Raw genomic sequence first — 24,000 nt, forward strand, 5'->3', positions numbered from 1 at the left:
CATAAATGGCATTTGTAATAATAAATGGTGCTGTTTAGACGAAATAAATATACTGGAGAATTGAATATCGCAGATTTGCGAAAATCTGAAGTGGGAGTAGAAATAAAATAATGCAGGGAGATTGTGGTGGTGGCGGGAGGGCAGGGGGTTTAGTGGGGGGGGACGGTGATGCTTGAAGGTGGAGCGGTGCTTTGGAGGTGGCAGTAAGAGAAGAAACAGAGTATTCAAGGAAGGAAGAACAAGAACAAGAACATCGAGTACGACAAAAGAAGCGGCGTTAGGGAGGTGGGGAGCAAAGAACAAAGAAGACAAAACGAGGAGAATGTGGAATGCGAAAGATGCTGGAGAAGGTGGAGGAGGAGGAAGGGGGGAAGTGACAGGAAGAGGTTGAGAAAAGAGAAGAAAGTAACTGACGTAAAAGACAGACAGGCGATGAAGAATAAGAAACAGAAATTGAAAAATAGAAATTAATAATAATAATAATAATAATAATAATAATAATAGTAAGAAGAAGAATGGTCTCAAAGTTTGCTACATGACCAACAGTTTTAAGAGGAAGAGTTTGGTCGAGTACATCAACCCAAGTACTTTACTGGTATTCTATTTAATCGAGCCCGTAGGGATGAAAGGTAAAGTTGATCACGGCCGGATTTGAACTCACAATGTTAAGAATTGTGACAAATGCCGCAAGGCATTTCATACAAAGCTCTAACAATTCTGCCTATCCACTACGCTTAATAATATTGATGATGATGATGATGATGATGATCGCGAAGACGATTATTATTATTAAATTCCACCGAAGCTGACTTTGCCTTTCGTCATTTTTGGGGATTGGTAAAATAAGCACCAGTTGAACTCTAGGGGTCGATGTATTCGACTTAACCCCGCCTCCGAAATTGCTGGCCTTGTGCCAAAATTTGAAACCAGTATTGTAATTATTGAAATTGAAAAATTTTCTAACAATGCGCACGAGGCAAAGCTGTAGACAGCCAGACAGATAAATAGATAAATATTTAAACAGTTAGATGGGTTGACAGGTAGTTAGGTAAATTGACTGCTAGACGAACGGATATATATATATATATATATATATATATATATATATATATATATATATATATATATATGAGAGAGAGAGAGAGAGAGAAGAGAGTCAGACAGACAGAAACAGAGAAACAGTAAGACTGATAAGCAAAAATATTACAATGAGTCGGTTTCTTTACCATAATGCTGATCTCGATACAAAATGGCGTATAATGTAGTCAATTTAGTAATATATTCAGTTAATACTGATGGAGAGCGAAAAAAAATTTAAACAAGAAATACACGAAGAAATTGTCGACATATAGTGAAGTACTAAATCTGACAGCCAATCAAAACCCGTACAAGACCAACACAAAATAAATATGTTATTTAAACTGATGTTGTGTCGTTTCTACTAACTGAGAAGAAGACGATGGCAATGGTGTCTTTGTAAATAACGATTTCTAATATAGGTGAAATGTCACACATTTTGTGATAAGGTCTACACGAGGGTTCAACTATTGCCGTGTGCTTAAGAAGTTCGCTTCGCCACCACGTGATTCTGGGTTCGATCGCACAGTGCGTCACTTTTGGCAAGTGACACCTCGGGCAGTCACGGATTGAAAAATGTTTTCTAAATACAATTGTTGATTATGTCGACCCCAATGGTCAACTGATATTCATTTTATCGAACCCGAAGGATAAAATACAAAGTCGGCTTCTACAGAATTTGAACTCACCACGTAAAGAGCCGGAAGAAATTCCGCTAAGCATCTTGTCCGATTCGCAAGCGAGTTTACCAGCTTGCTGCCTTAGTGTCATACTTAATCACATTATCTATTCGCCAGTTACTTTAGTGTTTGCCCTGAGATGGCACGTCCATGAGAGATGTTATCGCAGGACAAACACCGCAAAATCAATGAGTTCGATCGCCGTCCTCGGCACATTGCGTCCTTGAGCAAAACACTTTACTTCACATTGTTCCTGTCCACTGACAAAAATGAGTTGCATCTGTAATTCAAAGAGCCAGCCTTGTCATATTCGGTGTCACGCTGAATCTCCTCTCGGTAATCTCGTTAAGAACACGCGTGTCCATGGATTACTCAGTCACTTGCAGGTTACTTTCACGAGGAGGATGTTCCGTAGCTCGAATCAACTGGAACACTCGTTGCAATCGACGGAGTGCCAGTTTTCTTTATATGTGTGTGTGTCTTACTTTTTTAACAACCGTCTATTCATATATATATATATATATATACATACACAAATAATATATACGCACACACACACACACACACACACAAACACATATATATATAATTATATATCGTTGCTATTATGTAAAAGTGTCATAAGTCCAAAGCCTTACTTTTTCAGAAGACGAAAAATTAGTTCCACCATTCCGTAGCAAAACCGTTGTACTACAATTTGACAATTTTAAATATCTTAGCATCTGAAACAGCTGGAGATACGATAGTTTGACCAAAAGAACCGGCTATTGCAAGCAAAAACAAATATCGAAAAAAGCCCATTTGGCCAAATTTGGACATACGACAGTTTAACATAATAGCAACGAGAGATATATATATATATATATATATATATAATAGATGGTTATTTAGTCATTTGCCGACTCCGGGGCTGCGGTACTCGTTTTGTATAACAGCAAGGGGATACAAATATAATGTAGTGTTATAAATGGGTGCATCGGTGTAAAGTTCTGTCGAGTGTAAACTGTACTAGCGATACCTATTGGGGCGAGTGCCAGTGACTGTGTAAGAGTAAGTAATGTGTTATCAAATCGCCCAATAAACTTGGTTTCTAAGATTGTTATTGATTTGTACCGAAATTGTCGGTCAAAAATAATTGGAAACATAATTCAAGGGATTTATTAAATGTATTTGTCTGTTTAAAATGGCCATTGATATCAATGATAATAGATTAATATATTTTTTAAATAATCGTTTCGAATTATTTTGGTAGCAATAATAATGCTTTTTGGGAAAAAGCCAGCAATTTTGAAGGAAACGGCTTAGTCGATACCATCGCCCTCCGTACATAACTGGTACTTTATTTTGTATAAGGTAACTCCAACTAGTTGAGCCAGTGCATATCACGTTAAAAATTGAAACTATATATTTGGACAATAATATTAGGACATATGAAGACGGTGAGCTGGCAGAAACGTTAGGACGTTGGGCGAAATGCTTAGCGGTATTTCGTCTGCCGTTACGTTCTGAGTTCAAATTCTACCGAGGTCGACTTTGCCTTTCATCCTTTCGGGGTCAATAAATTAAGTACCAGTTACGCACTGGGGATCGATGTAATCGACTTAATCTCTTTGTCTTTCTTTGTTTGTCCCCTCTATGTTTAGCCCCCTGTGGGCAATAAAGAAATAAGAAACGTTAGGACGCCGAGCGAAATGCTTAGCAGTGTTTCGTCTGCCGTTACGTTCTGCGTTCAAATTCCGCCGATATCGACTTTGCGTTTCATCCTTTCGGGATCGATAAGTATCAGTTACGCACTGGGGTCGATGTAATCGACTTAATCCCTTTGTCTGTCCTTGTTTGTCCCCTCTATGTTTAGCCCCTTGTGGGCAATAAAGAGATAAGAAACCTTAGGACGCCGGGCGAAATGCCTAGCAGTATTTCGTTTGTCTTTACGTTCTGAGTTCAAATTCCGCCGATGTCGACTTTACCTTTCAACAGTTGCGCACTGGGTTCGCTCTAATCGATTAGCCCCCTCCCTCAAAATTTCGGGCCTTGTGTCTAGAGTAGAAAAGAATATTAGAATATATGTACCCTCTCTGCAGCCTATTTCCCATCAAAATGAAGGATTATTATTATTAAAGTCTGATTTTTATTTTATTTTCCATTCAATCATCTCTCTCTCTCTCTGTCTCTCTCTCTCTCTTTCTCTCTTTCTCTTTCTCTCTATCTCTCTCTCTCTCTCTCTCTCTCTCTCTCTCTCTCTCTCTCTGTGTTTGTATTCAAGGCAGGCATTGCACATCTTGTATTTGTGCACGAATCGCCATTTTACGTTCTGTCTCCAAATTCCATTGAAGTCAACTTTCACCTATATATATATTTCCTTAATTTCTAAAATGAAAATACCAACTCACTTCACGCTTCGATGTTTGTTTATAAAACTGTTCTCTCATATAGATAGATAGATAGATAGATAGATACACATATATATACACACATACTTGTATAATGTAAAAGCTGACTTTGCTGTAATTTGAAAACAAAACGACGCAAAGAGCCGGAAAATATATCACGAGGCATTTGTGTCCAATGTTCTAATAATTCAGTTAGTTCACCGCCTTTTTGATTGCAATAATAATGAAATTTTTAATAGCCAATGTATAAATATTCTTCTGACTTCTTGTACTGCCATAATTTTTAGATTCCACGTATTTTCTTTTCTTCCAGATAGCCGAAATTTACCAACATTCAGAAGAAGTTACGAAAGCTCGATTGAATAAAATTTTTCGAAGATTTTCGAAGATTCTCTTCACCATTCGTCATAGGAGAAGGTTTTTATTTCTTTATGCTTTTGCTTGCATCAATTCTATTCGGTGAGAAGAGGAAACTCAAAATGATGGAGGATGTTGATCAATGATTTGCTGTATAGTCAAGAAGCGGAGAAAAACTTCCTTGAAGAATGGTGTAAAGAAAAAAGGAAGAATTTTCAACAACTGATAGATTCCCAAGTACGAATAATTCATGTGTATTTAAGTCGTAAGTTTTATTTTGGTCTACTTTGAAACGTTTTAGTTGTTTGTTTGTTTTTTATTTTTCTTATTTTATCTTGAGGGCGATTCGGTTCAATCTCGTTGAGATTCACTGTTGCGTTGAAGAGTTCAGTGTAATTGATCTGGACATTTTTGCTTTCTCTTTCTTAAGACTCTTTAAATGTTAAATCAGTCTTTTCCAAGCTAATGTCCCAAGTCAGTTATATTGCACAAAAGCCTTGTCGTCTGCCAAAATACGGTATCTAAAGTTAGTAGTATTCATTTGCTGTCGAGCTTTTTTTTTTTCTCTGACTTTCACTACATACATTGTACGGCTGCGTGGAGGCGCAATGGCCCAGTGGTTAGGGCAGCGGCATCGCGGTCGTAGGAGCGCGGTTTCGATTCCCAGACCGGGTGTTGTGAGTGTTTATTGAGCGAAAATACCTAAAACTCCACGAGGCTCCGGTAGGGGGGTGGCGAACCCTGCTGTACTCTTTCACCACAACTTTCTCTCACACTATCTTCCTGTTTCTGTTGTACCTGTATTTCAAAGGGCCAGCCTTGTCACACTCTGTGTCACGCTCAATATCCCCCGAGAACTATGCTAAGGGTACACGTGTCTGTGTAGTTTATATTTAGTTTACAAAGCATTGTGTGTGTGTAAACAATAATTGTAATTTTAAGTTTATAAACGTCCGATGTGTATTGACACACTCGTCACGGTTTCTTCATTTAACGCAGAATATATATATGATTTATTTATGATTGATATATATATATATATATATATACATACATTGTATGTGTTCACATTGAGGAATTAGTAATATTTTATAATATAAAGTATATACTAAAGTTTATGCCGATTTAACCTCTTTCATCTTCCTTTGGTGTACCTCTTCTAATTTACTAAAGGCACCCTAAGGCTCTTGTAATATTATTGTATTACAATAGCATTGGCGCATAGAATTTTATACTTATATATATATATATATATATATATATATATATATATATATATATTAGAAGAAACTGGAGGAAGAATAGAAACTTCACCGGAAAATGATTGTTGTCTCCTTTAAATTGTGTAGGAATGATGAAGTTGAATGTTTCGATATAGGGAAGAGAAATAGGAAAACCTCAGTTATAGATACCATTGGTAATTATAATACTTTACTGAGATGAAAATGACCAATTTTCATAAAGGATTCCAACGAACTGACTCCTACATATTCCCGGTGTTTATCGAAGTGTGTGTGTGTGTGTGTGTGTGTGTGTGTGTGTGTGTGTGTGTAAATTCATAATTATATATGAATCGAAATATGAACGCACCTGACACAGAATAATTGACGTGAGATTTGACTAATATATCGACACGAAACATTGGCTGGAATAATTTTCATTTTGTATTTTACTTTATTTTCAAATATAATTCCTTCTCCTCCTCTTTTATATCTGGTGTCTGAGACAGTCTTCAACGGTCCCTCCTTCTATACTGGCCTAACCCTAAAACTTCATATCAATTAATTTGGATTTATATTTTCTGAAGAATGAAATAATTCATTTTCTACGAATCTTTAGCATTCCAGAAATATTTAATTTCCTGACAGTTACAAAAATCAGACCGCCATCCCACCGCCTCTAATTATTAAAAGAAACAAAAAGCAGCTAATTCAGTTGACTCATAGCCACTACCTCCACCACCACCACCAGCATCACCACCACCACCACCACTCGACGACCACAACCACCCTACTACATCATATCGTTTTCACCAGCCGCCTTAATCCACATCTGTAAAATCGCAGTGAGTTACATCTTTTAAATGTCATCACATGATCAGCTTTTGGATTTTCTGGAGTGTTATTTCTACTCTTATTTTAAAACAGCTATTTGCTCTCAGTTGGCGAAATATTCCAGTCTGCACATCAATACGCCAATGTGTGCGTAAATGCATGCGTGCATAAATGTGTACAACTCTAAGCATGCACTAACGTCTAGTTGTGCTTTCTTAATGTGCAATCTATTAATATTTCGCTATATTCAAATACAAAGATACCTTACAAACAGCCCAGTTGCATGGGTAATTTATGTGTCTATTTCTGCACATCGATGTTTGTGTGCATAAAACGTTTATTTTCAGCAGGAAATTTTTATTCATAAAAATTAAAATATTAATTGAATAAATCTAGCCAGAGTTTTATTAAATTGATACAAATACAATGAAAATTTTTGAGAAGAAACCGTTTTAAAAGTATTGCTCATTGATGTTGACAAAATTACATTTCAGTAAAAGTTTCTATATATATCCATTTATAGCTGACGATACCGAAGGGTTATTAATATAAAGACATTTAAAGCATTCATAACTAACGAAAATCACATTTCCTATGAGAGATTTAGAGATTTAGAATAGTGACAGCAATTGTAGGTCAAGTGTTCTCTCCAGACTGCCAACCTTTCAGAAGTATTAGCACTTGCCAAAGCTGAACTACCAAGGACAATCATTCTGTTGCAGCTGTAAACCTCCTTAGCCACGAATATTTCACGAGTCACCGTCCAGCTATTCATTTACCAAAAACATTATAAAAATCATTTCCTTCAACTATTTACATAGATTTCAGATATCAAAGTCATTTATTTTAGAATGATATCAGTTTTATCACCTGCTAATGTTAATACTTTAAGGTCGATTTAATTTCATATCACTCTCTCTCTCTCTCTCTCTTTCTCTCTCTCTCTCTCTCTCTCTCTCTCTCTTTTTTTTTCTCTCTCTTTCTCTCTCTCTCTCTCGCGTTCTCTGCGTATGTTCTTATATCTCTCTCTCTTCATATATGTGCGTGTGTCTCCGTGTGTGTATGCATAAAAGTGCATGTATGTGTATGCATTATATATGCATCCATGTATATACATATATATATGTGTGTACGTTTACTGTGGACTGTCGGAAAAAGAGTACTCAATACTAGTCTACCTCGTGGTGCTGAGAGGTGTGGTCAATCTTGACCGGTAGAGGTCCTTCATATCTTAGATAATGGATCTATTTCATCATGAGTCTATTCCAATAGGGGCTCTCCTGAAACGGAATATCAACTACATAGATAGATAGATAGATACATACATACATACATACATACATACATACATACATACGTATCAATAATAAGAATTCTTGCTTCTTTCTTTTCATTTTTACTGTTACTTGACATCTAACAAGATAGTTCTTACTCTATTTTCTGTCCTTTTCCCCCGTTATCCATGAATACTCTAAGGAACAGTGAGGTTTCGATTATTATTATGAGAGCTATTTAATATTCTATGGTTAAAAAATGCACTCTACAATTACGTGGTTTCCGGTTCGTTCCCACTACGCAACACCCTGTGTTTGTGTCTTCTGACAAAGCCGTGCGTTGAGCATGGCCCTCTGTGTGAAATTTGTTGATAGAAACTATATAGAAGCCCGTCAGTAGGATGATATCTATTTTGAGTAGTAGATATAATCCATCAACTTTTCTGGTCCTTGGGTGCCTTTAATGGCTTTTCCGTTGTATGCATTAAAGAACAGGTTTTTTGTTTTAGGATAACTTCCATCTTTCCTTTCAGCCATCTTGAACACTGCAATGGAACCAGAGAACTGACTTTTACTTTTGAATAAAGCATTGCAAAACGAAGGAAGCTTGTTTTATAAAATAACAATAACAAATGTAACGTTTTTTCTAACACCAATAAAATGAAATAGAATGAAACTCAGATATGGAGTGGAGGATAACTTTAATAAAAGATAAACACTTGATGAAACAAAAATCGCAATGTTAACGCGAGAAGAACGTTAATTGCGAATACAAATTCAGAATGATGAGGAGAGTTATAACAGAGAGGTTAAAATGAGTGTCAGGGGACAAGGTCAGGCACTCCGTCGGTTCCAGTTGATCCGATCAACGGAACAGCCTGCTCGTGAAATTAACGCGTAAGCGGCTGAGCACTCCACAGACATGTGTACCATTAATGTAGTTCTCAGGGAGATTCAGCTTGATACAGCATGTGTCAAGGCTGGCCCTTTGAATTACGGGCACAACAGAAACAGGAAGAAAGAGTGAGAGAAAGCTGTGGTGAAAGAGTACAGCAGGGTTCGCCACCATCCCCTGCCGGAGCCTCGTGGAACTTTAGGTGTTTTCGCTCAATAAACACGCACAACACCCGGTCTGGGAATCGAAACCGTGATCCTACGACCACGAGTCCGCTGCCCTAACCACTGGGCCATTGCGCCTCCATGACAAGGTCAGGTAATAGGGTCAAACGACAATGACAAACAACTGACTGAAGAAGATATCAATTTTTAACATCAGCAAGAGACTCCAAATTTTGTTGGAGGGTATAATCGGCCTAAAATCGGCCCCAATATTTTATTCTTTTTAAGTAACGTTTTTAAGCACCCCAGAAGGTTGAAGACAAGGTTGATCTCGGCGAGATCTAAACTCAACTTTTGGTACTTACCATTTTTTTTTTCTAGCTATTTTTCCAAGATGTTTTTCAATCGGAAAGACAATATCTTCTTACGGATAGTTTCCTAAAATTAGATTTGTTACATAACATTCAGTCTCAACGTTACTTATTTTCCATATAATCCAACATGGTCCCTCTAAAGAATTTGATTTTATACAACACTGAATTCCTTTCAATCAATCGTTCATGCTTTGTGAAGCTTCTGAAAGAACTATCGGTTCATTGTCATTCCTTTTGACATAAACTTTCCCACAGAGTATTTTACTTCCAGGCAAATAATGGAATATGGCTTTCTTTATGTTTTTGCATCAACCTGCACAACGCTTCCATTAGTTTCACTTTCATCCAAGATAGCCACTGTTTCTTACATTATCCCTGCGTTGTAATGTTTGAATAAGTTTTCCAAGAATCTAAGTTTAGAAAAATCTATGGATTTATATTTTATCTAATAGTCAGCAATGCTTTATCTTATTTCTGATTACCCTATGAGCAACTGTCACATGTTTACTGGTGCTAAGAAGAGAATTTTTTACTCTTCTTATTTCTTTATTGCCTACTAGTGGCTAAACATAGAGGGGACAAACAAGGACAGACAAAGGGATTTAGTCGATTACATCGACCCCAGTGCGTAACTGATACTTAATTTATCGACCCCCGAAAGGATGAGAGGCAAAGTCGACCTCGGCGGAATTTGAACTCAGAACGTAACGGCAGACGGAATACTGCTAAGCATTTCGCCCGGCGTGCTAACGTTTCTGCCAGCTCACCGCCTTTACTCTTCTTCAAGCTGTGAAACAGACGAGCTCTCCGTCAGTCTTCTCGTTGTCAAAAGTAAAGTATACACTCTCGCACGCTGCATAATCGGGTAATGAATCCGCGTTTGAACTACGGTCTTCCCAAATCTATAGTCTTTCTTTTCATCTTTTACTTGTTTCAGTTTTTAGACAGCGGCCATGCTGGGGCACTGCCTTGAAGAATTTTGGGTCAAATAAATCGATTCCAGTACATTCATTTTAAGCCTGGTACTTTTCTTATCGGTCTGTTTTGCCAATCTGCTAAGTAGCGAGGACATGAACGCGTCAATACCGATTACCAAGTTGCGGTAGGAGACAAACACACCCACGCACGCGCACACTCACACACACACACAGACACACACACACACGATGGCTTTTTTTTTCAGTTTCCATCTATCATATCACTCACAAGGCTTTGGTCGGCCCGAGGCTATAGTAGAAGACACTTGCTCAAGGTTTCACACAGTGGGACTGAACCCGGAACCATATAGTATGAAAGCTAATTTCTTACCACGCAACCACACCTACGTCTAAAATGATCATATTCTATTTACATAACACACACATACACAAATATATAATGCATATATATTCGTGGGGGGAGTATATAACAGTATACGGTTCACTTCACTTCACTTCACCACCACAAGTTCTCGGGTTTGATCACACGGCGTGACATTTTGGGCAAATGTCTATAACCTTGCGTCGGCCCAAATCTTACAAATAAAATTGGCTAGACGGAAACTGTAGAGAAGACTGTCGAGTAGAGTATACCTGTACTTTCGAAGTTACAGCTTGCCACACTGTTATGCTGATTCCTACTGATAATTATTGTTAGGGGTACTCGTGTTTGAGGAATGTTCTACTACTGAAATCTTGTTCGAATCAGGAGGTTTTGCAGTCCTTCCCAAACTTCCCATCAGCGAATTTGTCCAAAGATGGGTGACTGTAACATAAAATAGTTAGGGTGAATGGAGCTACTCCAAGGGTGTGCCTGTAGATTGGTGAACAACAGTTGGGCGAGGGCTTGTGCCTTTGAGGATCAGGGTGGTCCTAGATTTGTGGGGAGGTTCCTTGATTGGCCATCAAGGGGGAATGCATCAACCACGCATTTTTTAATCTCATTTCTCTCTTCTCTCTCTTTATTCCCCCTCATCATATTATGTAAGACCCCACACAATTTGTAAACGGTTTTTGCAACATCCATTCTCATCAGATTTCCCTATGACAAAAAGAGAAAGCAGCAGCAGCGGCAGCGGCAGCAGTAGAAGACGTGGTGGTGGTGGTGGTGGTAGTAGTAGTAGTAGTAGTAGTACGCTGTTCCGGATTGTGAAACACTCTGCTGTCTGATGTTGTGAATTAAGCGACAGCATATGACCATGTGATTAAATGTACTTTTCTAAGCATTAACGTGTGAGTATATTTCTCTGTGTGTATTTGTGGGCTGTAGGGGTTGGGGAGTGTACGTGCATATGCATTTCCTGCGTGCGTGTGCATATTGTGCAGCGAGCGAATACGTTCACTTATAAAGTCTTGCCGTATATTTTTAGTTTAATCTCTTGTTTAGTTTATTTGAATCTGTCGATTATTATTATTATTATTATTATTATTATTATTATCAACATTATTATTACTATTATTATTATTATTATTATTTGTTATTATTATTATTATTATTATCATTATCATTATTATTATTATTGTTATTATTGCGACAAAGAAATTAAATAAGAAATGATGAAAAGTATCCCAATTACATTTATGAATTTAGTTAATTTCCGTTCGACATCTATCGCCTGTCCATGATGGGATGGGCTGTATTTCTGTTTGAGGGGAGGGGGAATTAAACATATTTTTCCATTGACTGTTCATTTACTCCAATTCTATGTCACCTCCTTTTTAATTCCTCCCCCCCCCCCCCCCCCCACACTCTATATATCTAGATATATGCCTTTCTGTCTATCTTTCAATCATGCTAACTTCTTCTCACTCGTTTCTTCTCGTGTTTTTTTCTCGGTTTTCGTTGGGGTTTTTTTTCTTAATCTTACTCATTGTCTTCTCTCTTTCTTTCACACACATCGCTTTCTTTCTCGTACAACGTTAGTAATGGCCTTACATGTCTCATACACACAGATACATAACAAATAAGCGAGGTTACTCATAAAATTCATTATAAACAAGAAAACCGCACAAAAACAGACACACGAACACACATCTACGTATATATCTGTTCATACATGTATGCATAATATATGTACATATGTGTGTCTGTATACGCACAACATATACATACATGCATTATATATGTATATATGCATGTATGTATGTGTGTGCATTCATATATACAAATGTATATGCATGTATGTATGCAATATATATCTTTGAGGGCGCATGGTCTAGTGCTTAGGGCGTTGCACCCACGATCTAGCGATCGTGATTTCAATTCCTAGACTGGGTAATGCGTTGTGTTCTTGAACAAAACACTTCATCTCGCACTGCTCTGCGATCGCTTCGACGCATGACCCGTGGCACATTGTACACTTCTTCAGACAATGTCAATTAGATGGAGAGCGTGATCTAATGTACAGCACATAGATTTGATCACTATAAACAAATCATTTATGCAGGGCGTTCGGCAAAAGCTGAACTCACATACGTCATCTTCGATGAGAGAATCCATCACAGTATATGTGTTTATACATATGTACTTGCATAAATGAATTTATATGTCCATATATGTGTGTGTTCAGGTGCTTATGTATTAGTAATTTCATACCAACAGGATTCTAGCGGACATGCGTAAACCCGACAATGAACTGCTAACAACAGACATTCAAGCAATGTTTCTATTAATTTGGGTGTGAAAAGAGATACCAATTGGCCTTATAAATTCAATCATTTCTACTATTTTAGGAACAGATACAAATCAGATTTTGGCAACTACAGGAGAATCGCCCTTTTGTCAACTGCTGGAAAAATTCCATTTAGAATTATAGCCACCCGATCCCTTCCACTATTGAAGAGACTTCTTTGTTCGCAATTTAGTTTTCAACCACTGTATATACATACATACATACATACATATATATATATATATATATATATATATATATATATATATATAGGTGTACGCATGGCTGTGTGGTAAAATTCGCTTCCCATCCAACCACATGATTATGGGTTCAGTCCCACTGTGTGGCACCTTGGGCTAGCCTAGTGAGTGGATTTGGTAGACGGAAACTAAAAGAAGCCCGTCATATATGTGTATGTATATATATATATATATATATATATATATATATATTACGTCTTTATGTTTGTGCGCCATCACCGATTGACAACCGCTGTTGATGTGTTTTAGTCCCCGTAACCTAGCGTTTCGGCAAATAAAACCGATAGAATAAGTACCGGGCTTTAAAAAGAAATAAGTACTCGAGTTAATTTCTTCGACCAAAATTTTCTGAAGGTGGTGATACAGCATGGCTGCAGTCTAATGACTGAAACAAGCAAAAGATAAAATATGTGGGTGTATGTGTGTGTGTATATATGTATATATATATATATGTGTGTGTGGGTGTATGTATATATATATATATATATATATATATATAACTATGTGTATATATATGTCTATGTATATATTTATGTGTCTATATATGCATGTATATATATATATATATGTATGTGTGTATATGTATATGTCTATATATGTTTATATATGTGTGTATATATATATGTGTGTGTGTATGTGTGTATATATATATGTGTGTGTGTGTGTGTGTGTGTGTGTGTGTGTGTGTGTGTGTGTGTGTGTGTAAATAGTGTGCGTGTGTGTGTCTTGGTTTCTTTCATCTACCTTCTCCACTTAAACAAGTCAAGATTCACAAGAGATTCACAAGTGTTTGAATCAAACTCGGATTTTGGGTTTTTTTCTTTTTTGCGTTCTGAACGAAAATCAGCCATTTTTCTCTTACTAATTCTTCATTCTTGTCTTTTCTCTCTCCTCCCCTCACTCTCCCTCACTCTCTCTCTCTCCTTGCCCCTTTCTCTCTGTCCCCACCTCTCTCTCTCTATGTGTGTGTGTGTGTGTGTGTGTGTTTGCTTGTCAACTTATATGTCTCTCCCACTCTGAACACTGTACCCTAATATTACCCCACCCTTTACATACACCTCCTACTCATTCTTTACGGGCTGGCGTTCTTCTTGAGATGTTCGTTAGTGATATTCTTCATGTTAACATCTTTCTCACACATACGCACAATGCTCCTTACACACGCGCGCGCGCACTCTAAACACCTGCCTATCCCACTACTCTTTGATTTCTCGCAAAGTATTACAGCTGACGTCATTCTTAGCGCATTCATCACATCTCTCTCTCTCTCTCTCTCTCTCCCATGATCCACTTCAGCCAACTCGCATATACTCTCTCTTTCTGTCTCTTTCTCATTCTCCCTCTCTCATTCGCACACACTCAAACGACCCTTCTGTACGCATCCCTTCACCAGACCACGTTCAATACACACAAATAACTTTACGTCATCTCACTGTCTATTTGCTTTTCTTATTTTCCTACCCAAGTCGAGACATACGTAACATAACTCTTCCCTCAGTGGTCGTTTGCCTTGCTAGAAATAACACCAAAATTCTCCTCACAGTGCACTTTACCTTCTTTATAAAAGAACGAAAATGTTGCATAATGAAGTCCTGAAGATTTGATGGGATGAGCATAGTTGGAATGTTCTGCTAGAGCAGAACTAACTTGAGGCTAAACAATAAACTACACCAAACTGTCTTACTAACGCGTTTGAATCAAACCTCAAATGTTCTTCAGAATAGAAATACTTCTTCTCCACAGACAAGCGTACATTTAACGTAATTCTTTGAGAGATTCAGCTTCACACAGAATGTGACAAGACTGGCCCCTTTGAATTACCGGTACAACTCATTTTTGCCAGATGAGTGGGCTGGAGCAACGTGAAATAGAGTGTCTTGCTCAAAGACACAACGCGTCGTTGGGCATCGAACCAACGAAGTTATGACTGTAAGCGGAATAATCCTAAGCACAAAGTCACGCTCCTTTCACTTACCTTAGCATACAAAATCTAAAATTCTATAAGAGGGAAATTAAAGTAGATTTTATGTAATTTCATTCTACTAAATCAGTGAAAAGATATGCAAATTGTTTATTTTCCTTTTTTTCATTAATTTTCTTCTGTACTTCATCATGTGACTTCACTGTTTCGCTGTTGTTTGAATTCCAATAATAAAAGCGTGTTTCTTAGATTGAGCCTGGGTATGTCTCCTTTGAAGATAATTTCAAATAATAAAGGAAATGTTGTAGTATTTATATTCCTCTCACATTTTGTGTATGTATAACTATGTATGTTTAAGAATATATAACGCGTACCCATCCGTATAGTCGTGTGATTGGGTGGAAATTAAGATAAATGAGTAGACAGCTCGCACACACTCTCTCTCTCTCTCTCTCTCTCCATCTTTCTCTCTCACTCTCCATACACACACGCACACACACCACACACATATATATAATTTTAAAAAAGAAAACTGAAATTCAGAACTTTATTTTTTTCCTTTCTATTGATCGAAGATACTAAACGACAAATTTGTAGAAACAATTTATACGAAGCCTCGGTATACATATATACACACCCTGCGTGTGCATATGTGTGTATAGATTTATATATATATATATATATATATATTTGTGTATGTGTTTTATGTATGCATATGTATAAATATATATATTTTATATGCTTTTATGTATATAAATATATAATTACGTATGAATATATATATATATATATATATATATATATATATATATATATATATATATATATATGGGAGAATATACGAACACACACACACACACACATATATATATATATATATATATATATACATTCACATAGACATGAATGTACTTATATATATATATATATATATATATATATATATATATAAGCACATGAATATATTTTTCATATATATATATATACATATATAAACGTGTGTGTGTGTGTGTTTGTTTTATAAAGTATTGGAAGAAACAGACAATATAGCGGCCTCTATTGATAGATAATGACATAGAATGAGATTCTGTGACAATAAATTTGTTGGTAATTTGTCTGAGTTTTATCAAAACTTGCTTACTTCAAATATACCAATTAGTTTCCTAGATAATAGGATATTAATTCTATACATCAGTTTTTCCTATGTAAATAATAGCACAACTATAGGTTATCTTATGTCAAATATTTTTCCTGCTCCGCTATCTTTCTAAATATGTCGCTGGCTTCTCGTTCGATGTCATTAAAGCGTCTTCACTCTCTCTCAAAACTGATTGGTTCCTCTCTAGTGTTCTCCAGTTTTTTTTTCTTTCTTTTTGTATATTTTGCTTTTCTGCTTTGACTTCAATTTTTTGTAATAATATAGGTCTGTTGACCCATTACGCATCTCTTCTCTCGCACTCACTCTTTCTCTTTCATTCTATCTCTCTGTCCCTCTATCTATCTGTCTATTTATCTATCTCGCTTTCTGTGTTTAAGAGTCTGTGGGTATGAAGGTAGATAGGTAACTCTATAAATGCTCCTATCAAATAGCTATATATATATATGTAGATATGGGTGTGTATATATGTGTGTGTGTTTGTGTGTGTACATATATGAAAACGTATATAATGAATGTATTATATATATATATATATATACATATATATAATATTTTATATATATATACATATATATAATATTTTATATATGATTGACCGTTGACTGAACACTATTCAATTTTTTGTCTCCGTATTCTTTCTGTTGAAGAGCGTAGCTCGAAACGTCAAAGACTTTCCGTATTCCCGAGCGTCATACTAATATATACTTTTGTTATTTACACCACCTGTCCTCGTCTGTTGTTATTTTTTGTATATTCTCCCATATATATATAATATATATATCATATATACATTGCATTTATTTTATGAGTAATTTATTTTATTATATATATATGTGTGTGTGTGTGTGTGTGTGTGTGTGTGTGTGTGTGTGTGTGTGTGTGTGTGTGTGTGTGTGTGTATCAAAAATGGGGAGTGGAAGAATGTATTTATATGCAACCGTATATGTACGTGCATTTAAATATGACATTTATATTTTCCATTAAATTATAATCAATTCAATTTTATTCGTTTTCTATTCGCCGTCTATAATTTTGTATGCAAACATACACGCATACGCACACATACAAATATAAATGTATATATGTATGTGTGTGCATCTGCGTGTGAGTGTGTGTTTGTAAAGTGACCAATGTTTATGTGAAATAAATAAACGGAAAAGAATGAATAGCTAATACACCCATATAAAGGAAATATTCCTGTCTTTGCCTTACAGTAACATTCTTTCCTTTTCCTTTCTCTCCACTACTCTTTATTAGTTTCAACAATATTATATATCGCGTAATATTATCTCTATATTTTAAATGTATTTGCGTATGAGTGTATGTATACAGCGTCGCTTTCTCTGTGTCTGTTCATAGAGAAAGAGATAAATGGATAGATACATAGATACATACATACATACATACATACATACATACGTACGTACGTACGTACGTACGTACGTACATACATAATGTTTCTTTATTGGCCACACAGGGCTGAACACAGAAGGGACAAAATGCACAGTAGAGCTTTTCTGTTTGGGAAGAGAAAAAAAAAGGTGGGGTAGAATTTCGATCAAAAGGGATCGTGGGAAGAAGGAAAAAAAAAGGAAGGAAGCCGATCAATAGGGATGTGTATCACAGAAATGTCATGATAGATAGATAGATATTGTGCTTGAGAGACAGAGAAGGACCGTGTGTGTGCGTGAGAGAGAGAGAGAGTATTCAGCACAACGGAATAGTAAAGTCTAAATTGGTATAGTCCAATCAAAATAACACATCGTCAGTTCAAGTTTTATACCAATTCAAAACTTAAGTAAAGTTCAGATGGCAAACAAAACTGTCGACTCGAAAACCACCGTGCACATATGTAAAAATAAATTGTTATTTGTAGCAGTTAAAGGGGCACATTTCATAACATAAATGTTCCTTTCTATCATAGGCACAAGGCCTGAAATTTGGGGAAGAGGGAAGCAGATTACATCGACCCCCCCAGGGTTCAACTGATGACAGGCATAGGGTGACATGCAAAGGTAACCTCGGTGGATTGTGAACTCAGAACGTGAAGCCGGACGAAATGCCACTAAGGATTTTGTCCGGCGCGTTAGCGATTCTGTCTGTTCGCCGCCTTATCACATATAAATATTAATAAGAATGAGCTTTTTCCTTTGAAGATCTACAGAATTATATAAGAAATAAAAATATACTAGTGGGCCTACCCACAACGCTCACATTTGGTTTAAACACATTTTTCTTGGTTAAAACACATTTTTAGGAAAGTAACGTCGTCTACGATAGATGTCTAACAAACTTCCTCGGTCTATTCTCCTAACAACGAAGATGGATAATTAGAGAGGGATAGTTATCTGTAGCTATATAAAATGTAATTGACGAGTGGTATAATAAAATAAAGATATTGTGCAATAATCAAGTTTTTGTAATAATATTCTAATCAAGAGATGTCGTCTTGTAGTATTTTAGAAGGTGCTTGTTGAAATGTCGACATTTTGTAAATATTATAGAGCTTGCATTTCGATACTTTTCAAAATTATGATCGTTACTTGCTGTTTGAGGGTTTTCTCATTTATGCACACCACGCAGCTTTATATCACAATATAATATGGCCTACACAAACCAAGGATCTTTCAGTTGATATTCAAATCAATAGAATACTTTTTCAAATTCTAGCTTTAATTAAATAATGTTTTATTCTTTGTTTTCAATACGTCTGCAGTAAGAGGTGTTATCTGAAGATTTCAAAACGCCACGAGTAACTTTGTTTAAATTTCCATACCGTTATACTACCGCAGTTACTATGTACTATACTGGGATTCAGTCTCATGCAGATGACTTCTGTTTCCTATAATACTGCTTCATTATAACATGATTGGTTATATGTGTATGTATAACGCATGCATACATGTGGGTGTCTATATATACATACATATATGTGTGTGTGTTTGTGTGTGTATGGGTATGTGTGAATGGCCTGTGTGTACGTATACGTTTATCTGTGTATACCTGTGAATGGCTTGTACATATCTATGTATGTAGATACTAGTAAGTGTGTATGTGTTTATGTATGTGTGTGCATGTGTGTGCGTGTGCGTATGTGTATGTGTGTGTGTGTTTTGCAAATAACTTGCACATGCAAGTGCTACCAGTCGAAAGCTCCGCATACCGGAAGCCAGCAGGTGTATGGGGTCATCAGGAAGGAATGTCCGCCATTTCGGGGCCTACATCTCGGCGGCATCATTGCGCACCGGCCCCGCTCACTGATATGAGGCACCGCTTGCTAGATCAATCAACATATATATATTAATTAATATATAAATATATACACATATTTATATATTTATATATATATATATATATATATATATATATATATATATATATATATATATATATATATCTTACACATATAATTACTGCATAATTCCAGATCCCGGATTTCTGGCTCTGCATAAGAAATACTGTGCCTTCATCAGTGGAATACACTCAGATAGCACATAAATACAAACATACATATATATATATATATATATATATACATACAGCAATACGAATACTTACATATACGTGTATATATATATGTATGTATACGTTCGTATATGTAAGTATTCATATTGAGATATATATATATATATCCTGCTCTCTCTGCCATTCTCTGTACATCGGACAAACGGGGCGCCGCCTGGCCGACCGATTCGCGGAACACCTCCGAGACATCAACGTTGGCAATGACACCCCGGTGTCACGCCGCTTCCGTTCTGCCGGCCACTCCTTGCAGCAACACCTGTCCGTGTTTGGATTGTCCATGCACAGGGGCCATCCGGACTCCCGTTTGCGCCGTGAACGGGGATTAATCTTCTCTCTTCGCTCCTTTGCGTTACATGGGCTCAACTCCCCTCCCCTCTTCATCTAACCCCCTCCTCCTGCCTCTCTCCCCACCCTCCCTCCTACCACCCCTACTCTTTCTCTCCTCTCTCTTACTCTCCTCTCTCTTACTCTCCTCTCTCTTACTCTCTCTCACTCTCTTCTCTCGTACTCCCCCTCTCTTACTCTTACTCTCTACACTCTTACTCTCTCACCCTTACTCTCTCACTCTCTTCTCTCTTTCCCTCTTTCTCACTCTCTTCTCTCTCACTCTCTTTCTCTTCCTCTCTTTCCCTCTTTCTCACTCTCTTCTCTCTCACTCTATTTCTCTTCCTCTCTTTCTCCCCCCAAACCCACCTTCCCCCTCTCTCACATCCACCTTCCCTCTCTTATACCCACACTCTCTCCTCTCTTCCTCTCTTCCTCTCCCCTCCCATACCCACCTTCCCCCTCTCTTACATCCACCTTCCCCTTCCCCCTTCATCGTCAACACCCCCTCATAAGCTCATCCCACCACACCCCAACACACTCCTACTCTACCTTCCCACTCCACCCCATCCAATTCCTTATCTGAGTGTCGGTGGTGCATCAGCATGGCCGCAGCTCTGAGCTGAAACTTTGAAATGAAATGAAAAATATGTGTGTTTGTGTGTGTGTGTATACATATATATATATATATATATATATATATATATATATATATATATATATATATATATATATATATAGCAAATAAGAAAATAATTGGGTACACTACCAGCTGTATATTGGATAGGTACTATCCCTTAATTGGTTTCTCAACCGCTAACACACACAGAAATATATATATATATATATATATATATATATGTTTGAGTCTGTATATATACTTGAAAATACATATACAATCACACTATACACGCATACTCACTCACACACACTCTCACACACACACACACACACACGTACATACACAGATCGTTCTGACGAAGCTGTGTATCTAAGCGTATTTCAAAATTCGTTGAAATCGAAAAAGAAAAATTTCCTGCTTAAAGAGGCTTTTTTGTTTTAGTTTCTTTTTTTTTTTTTTAATATGAGACTATTTTTGTCTTTCCATAGTGTTCAGCAGCGGGAGAATTTTCTTGAAATTAATAGAATATTAAAAAGAACTTCATTTCCTGTATACTTTTCAATTTTTCTAAAATTCTCTGGGGCGGGGTTAATTTTAATTCTGTTGTCGCTGATATCTTTCGCTTGTTTATGTTTTTCATTTCTATTTCCTTCACTAATATTTCAACTTTCAATTATTTTTGTAATTGATTTTTGATAAATAGAATCAGACATTTTCTCGTGCACACATTCATACAACAATTACACGATATATATATACATATATATATATATATATATATATATATATATATATATATATATATATAATACTGTATATATGTACGTATATTTATACATATACGTACATTTATACATACGTATATTTATACGTACATATCTATACACATATATATTTATATATACATATTTTCAATCAATTAATCTTAATTAACTGATATTTCTGGACTTATTTATGCGTGTTTGAATGTGTATATATTTATACATTTATATATATATATATATATATATATATATATATTACGTACACATGTAAATTTTACATGTATATATACATATATATGTGTGTGTGTGTGTGTATATATACAGAGAGGGGGAGAGGGAAAGAGAGCCAGGGAAATTGGCAGGTAGGCAGATAGACTGACATAGATAGATAGATAGATAGATTTATTATATTTTCATTCCCATATAAGATCCATTATAAACTATTTAATCGATCCAGCTCTTGGGTGGTACATTTTTCTATAATAACCAATAAGCTGGTAGTAAGGTTGGTAGGATTCGAACTCAGAATGTAAAAGTCTATACTTAAATATATCGCAGGGATTTCATCCAACCTTCTAGCAATTTAATCAATCTGCCTCCTGCGATTGCTCTTATCGATTGATCAATCACTCAGATAAATTTAGATATTTGTTATTTTGTGTTCGGCTTGTATCAAACACTTACTTGGTCGTTTTACTGGTTGAACTTAACGAGCAGAAAGCTAAATGGGATGTTCAGTGTTATTTTAATATACAGGAGTGTATAGATTAACTAAGTAAACATACTTGCAATTGTATGAGCAGAAACATGTTCATAGTCCTTTCGTTCAATATGTTAAAGCATTCATGCAAATCTTACTTAATATAAACACCTTATATCGCGTGTATTTCTTGTGAGTGAGTGGGAAGGTGTATGTATGCATGTTTGTGCGAATGTATGTGCACCTGACAGTAGATCAAAACCATTTAATTCCAAGGTTTATTTATGTTTAACAACTGAATGAATTTAATAAAAGCATTTAAATATGAAACATCATGAAAGTTTGTTCAAACTGAAATCCTTCTTGAACGACATATTTTTCCATTCGAATCAATACAGAATTACGGATAGTATTTATGGAATTTTGATTTACTATCGAGTGACTTTTTGGCCAACCCTGTACATATATACACAGCCACTCCGAAATACAAGCATTCATAAGTCTGGTTAGAGGGCGTTTCGAACTTACTTGGTTTGTTTAGACTTATTTGTCTACAGCAAGAAATTTTCTCCAATACAAAATACAGTCAATGACGTTCTTACGGGTTGGGTTCAGTCCCACTGTGTGGTACCTCGGGCAAGTTTTTTCTACTATAGCCTCGGGCCTACCAAAGCCTTGTGAGTGAATTTGGTAGACGGAAACTGAAAGAAGCCCGTCGTATATATGTATCTGTATATATATATATATATATATATATGTGTGTGTGTGTTTGTGTCTGTGTTTGTCCCCCCAACATCGCTTGACAACCGATGCTGGTGTATTTACGTCCCCGTAAACTTAGCGGTTCGGCAAAAGAGACCGATAGACTAAGTCCTAGGCTTACAAAGAATAAGTCCTGGGGTCGATTTGCTCGACTAAAGGCGGTGCTCCAGCATGGCCGCAGTCAAATGACTGAAACAAGTAAAGGAGTATATATATATATATATATATATATATATATATATATATATATATATATATATATATGAGTCTGTGTATTGTCTGTGTGTGCTTACGTATGTGAACTTCACCTTTGAATTTCAAGTATACTCGACTTTCCGTCCCTCGTTTGACAAATCTAATCATCTAATCCAAAAGTGGAAGCTAATGTATTGCAACTAACTTTGGATATAGGGACAGTATATACAAGGTTTGTTAGGGTTTTTTTCCCTCTTTTCTTTTCTTAATAATCAAGAGGTTCTATGAAGTTGTTGGTCTTGAAACACCACTGAAATTATTGATATTCCCGTTGAGATCTTGACGGAAATTTTACCGGGGATGTTTACCCTTTTTCTCTCTCTATACACTATCGGTGTTGCTGTTGTGAGCGGCGTGTTGTTTCTAAATCGGTTTTGTACTTAGTTACTACTATGATAAAACTGGATATTGTAAACTTAGAAATTTTAATTAATTAAAAATTAATCAATTAGAAATTAAATAAAATTACACTTATTGAAGAGAAGAAATCATTATTTAAATGATTATTGATGATAAAAAGAAGAATAGACAAACCTGAAATTTTAATTAATAAAATTTAATTAAATGTAGAATAAAGTATATACAAAATCTGATATTCAGTAGGGGTGGCAATTTTCACTTAATTAGACCGTCTCGGTGAATCGTAGTCTAAGGCTGAGTGGATCACTTGGAGCTTATGTATATCTTGTTGACAAACAAAACCTAGTAACATTCATGATAAATATATATGACCTGAACGAGGATTTTATGCTGTTTCCTTCACGTACTCGTTAGTAATCTAACATATGTTCTTA

At 36.1% G+C, this 24,000-nt stretch overlaps 1 long non-coding RNA gene across 10 annotated transcripts in view; it reads left to right on the plus strand.

Moving 5' to 3' along the window:
* LOC106876349 (uncharacterized) overlaps positions 1 to 24,000 on the plus strand; it is a 278,921-nt gene that overhangs the window by 220,340 nt on the left and 34,581 nt on the right. For all 10 annotated transcript variants that reach the window (XR_001410236.3, XR_016241380.1, XR_016241376.1 and 7 more), the window contains one exon: positions 4,461 to 4,769. This is a non-coding gene — a long non-coding RNA (uncharacterized LOC106876349). The remainder of the gene's footprint in view (positions 1 to 4,460; positions 4,770 to 24,000) is intronic.

Source organism: Octopus bimaculoides, chromosome 4, assembly GCF_046866305.1.
Source record: "Octopus bimaculoides isolate indiv1 chromosome 4, ASM4686630v1, whole genome shotgun sequence".
Classification (NCBI taxonomy): Eukaryota; Metazoa; Mollusca; class Cephalopoda; order Octopoda; family Octopodidae; genus Octopus; species Octopus bimaculoides.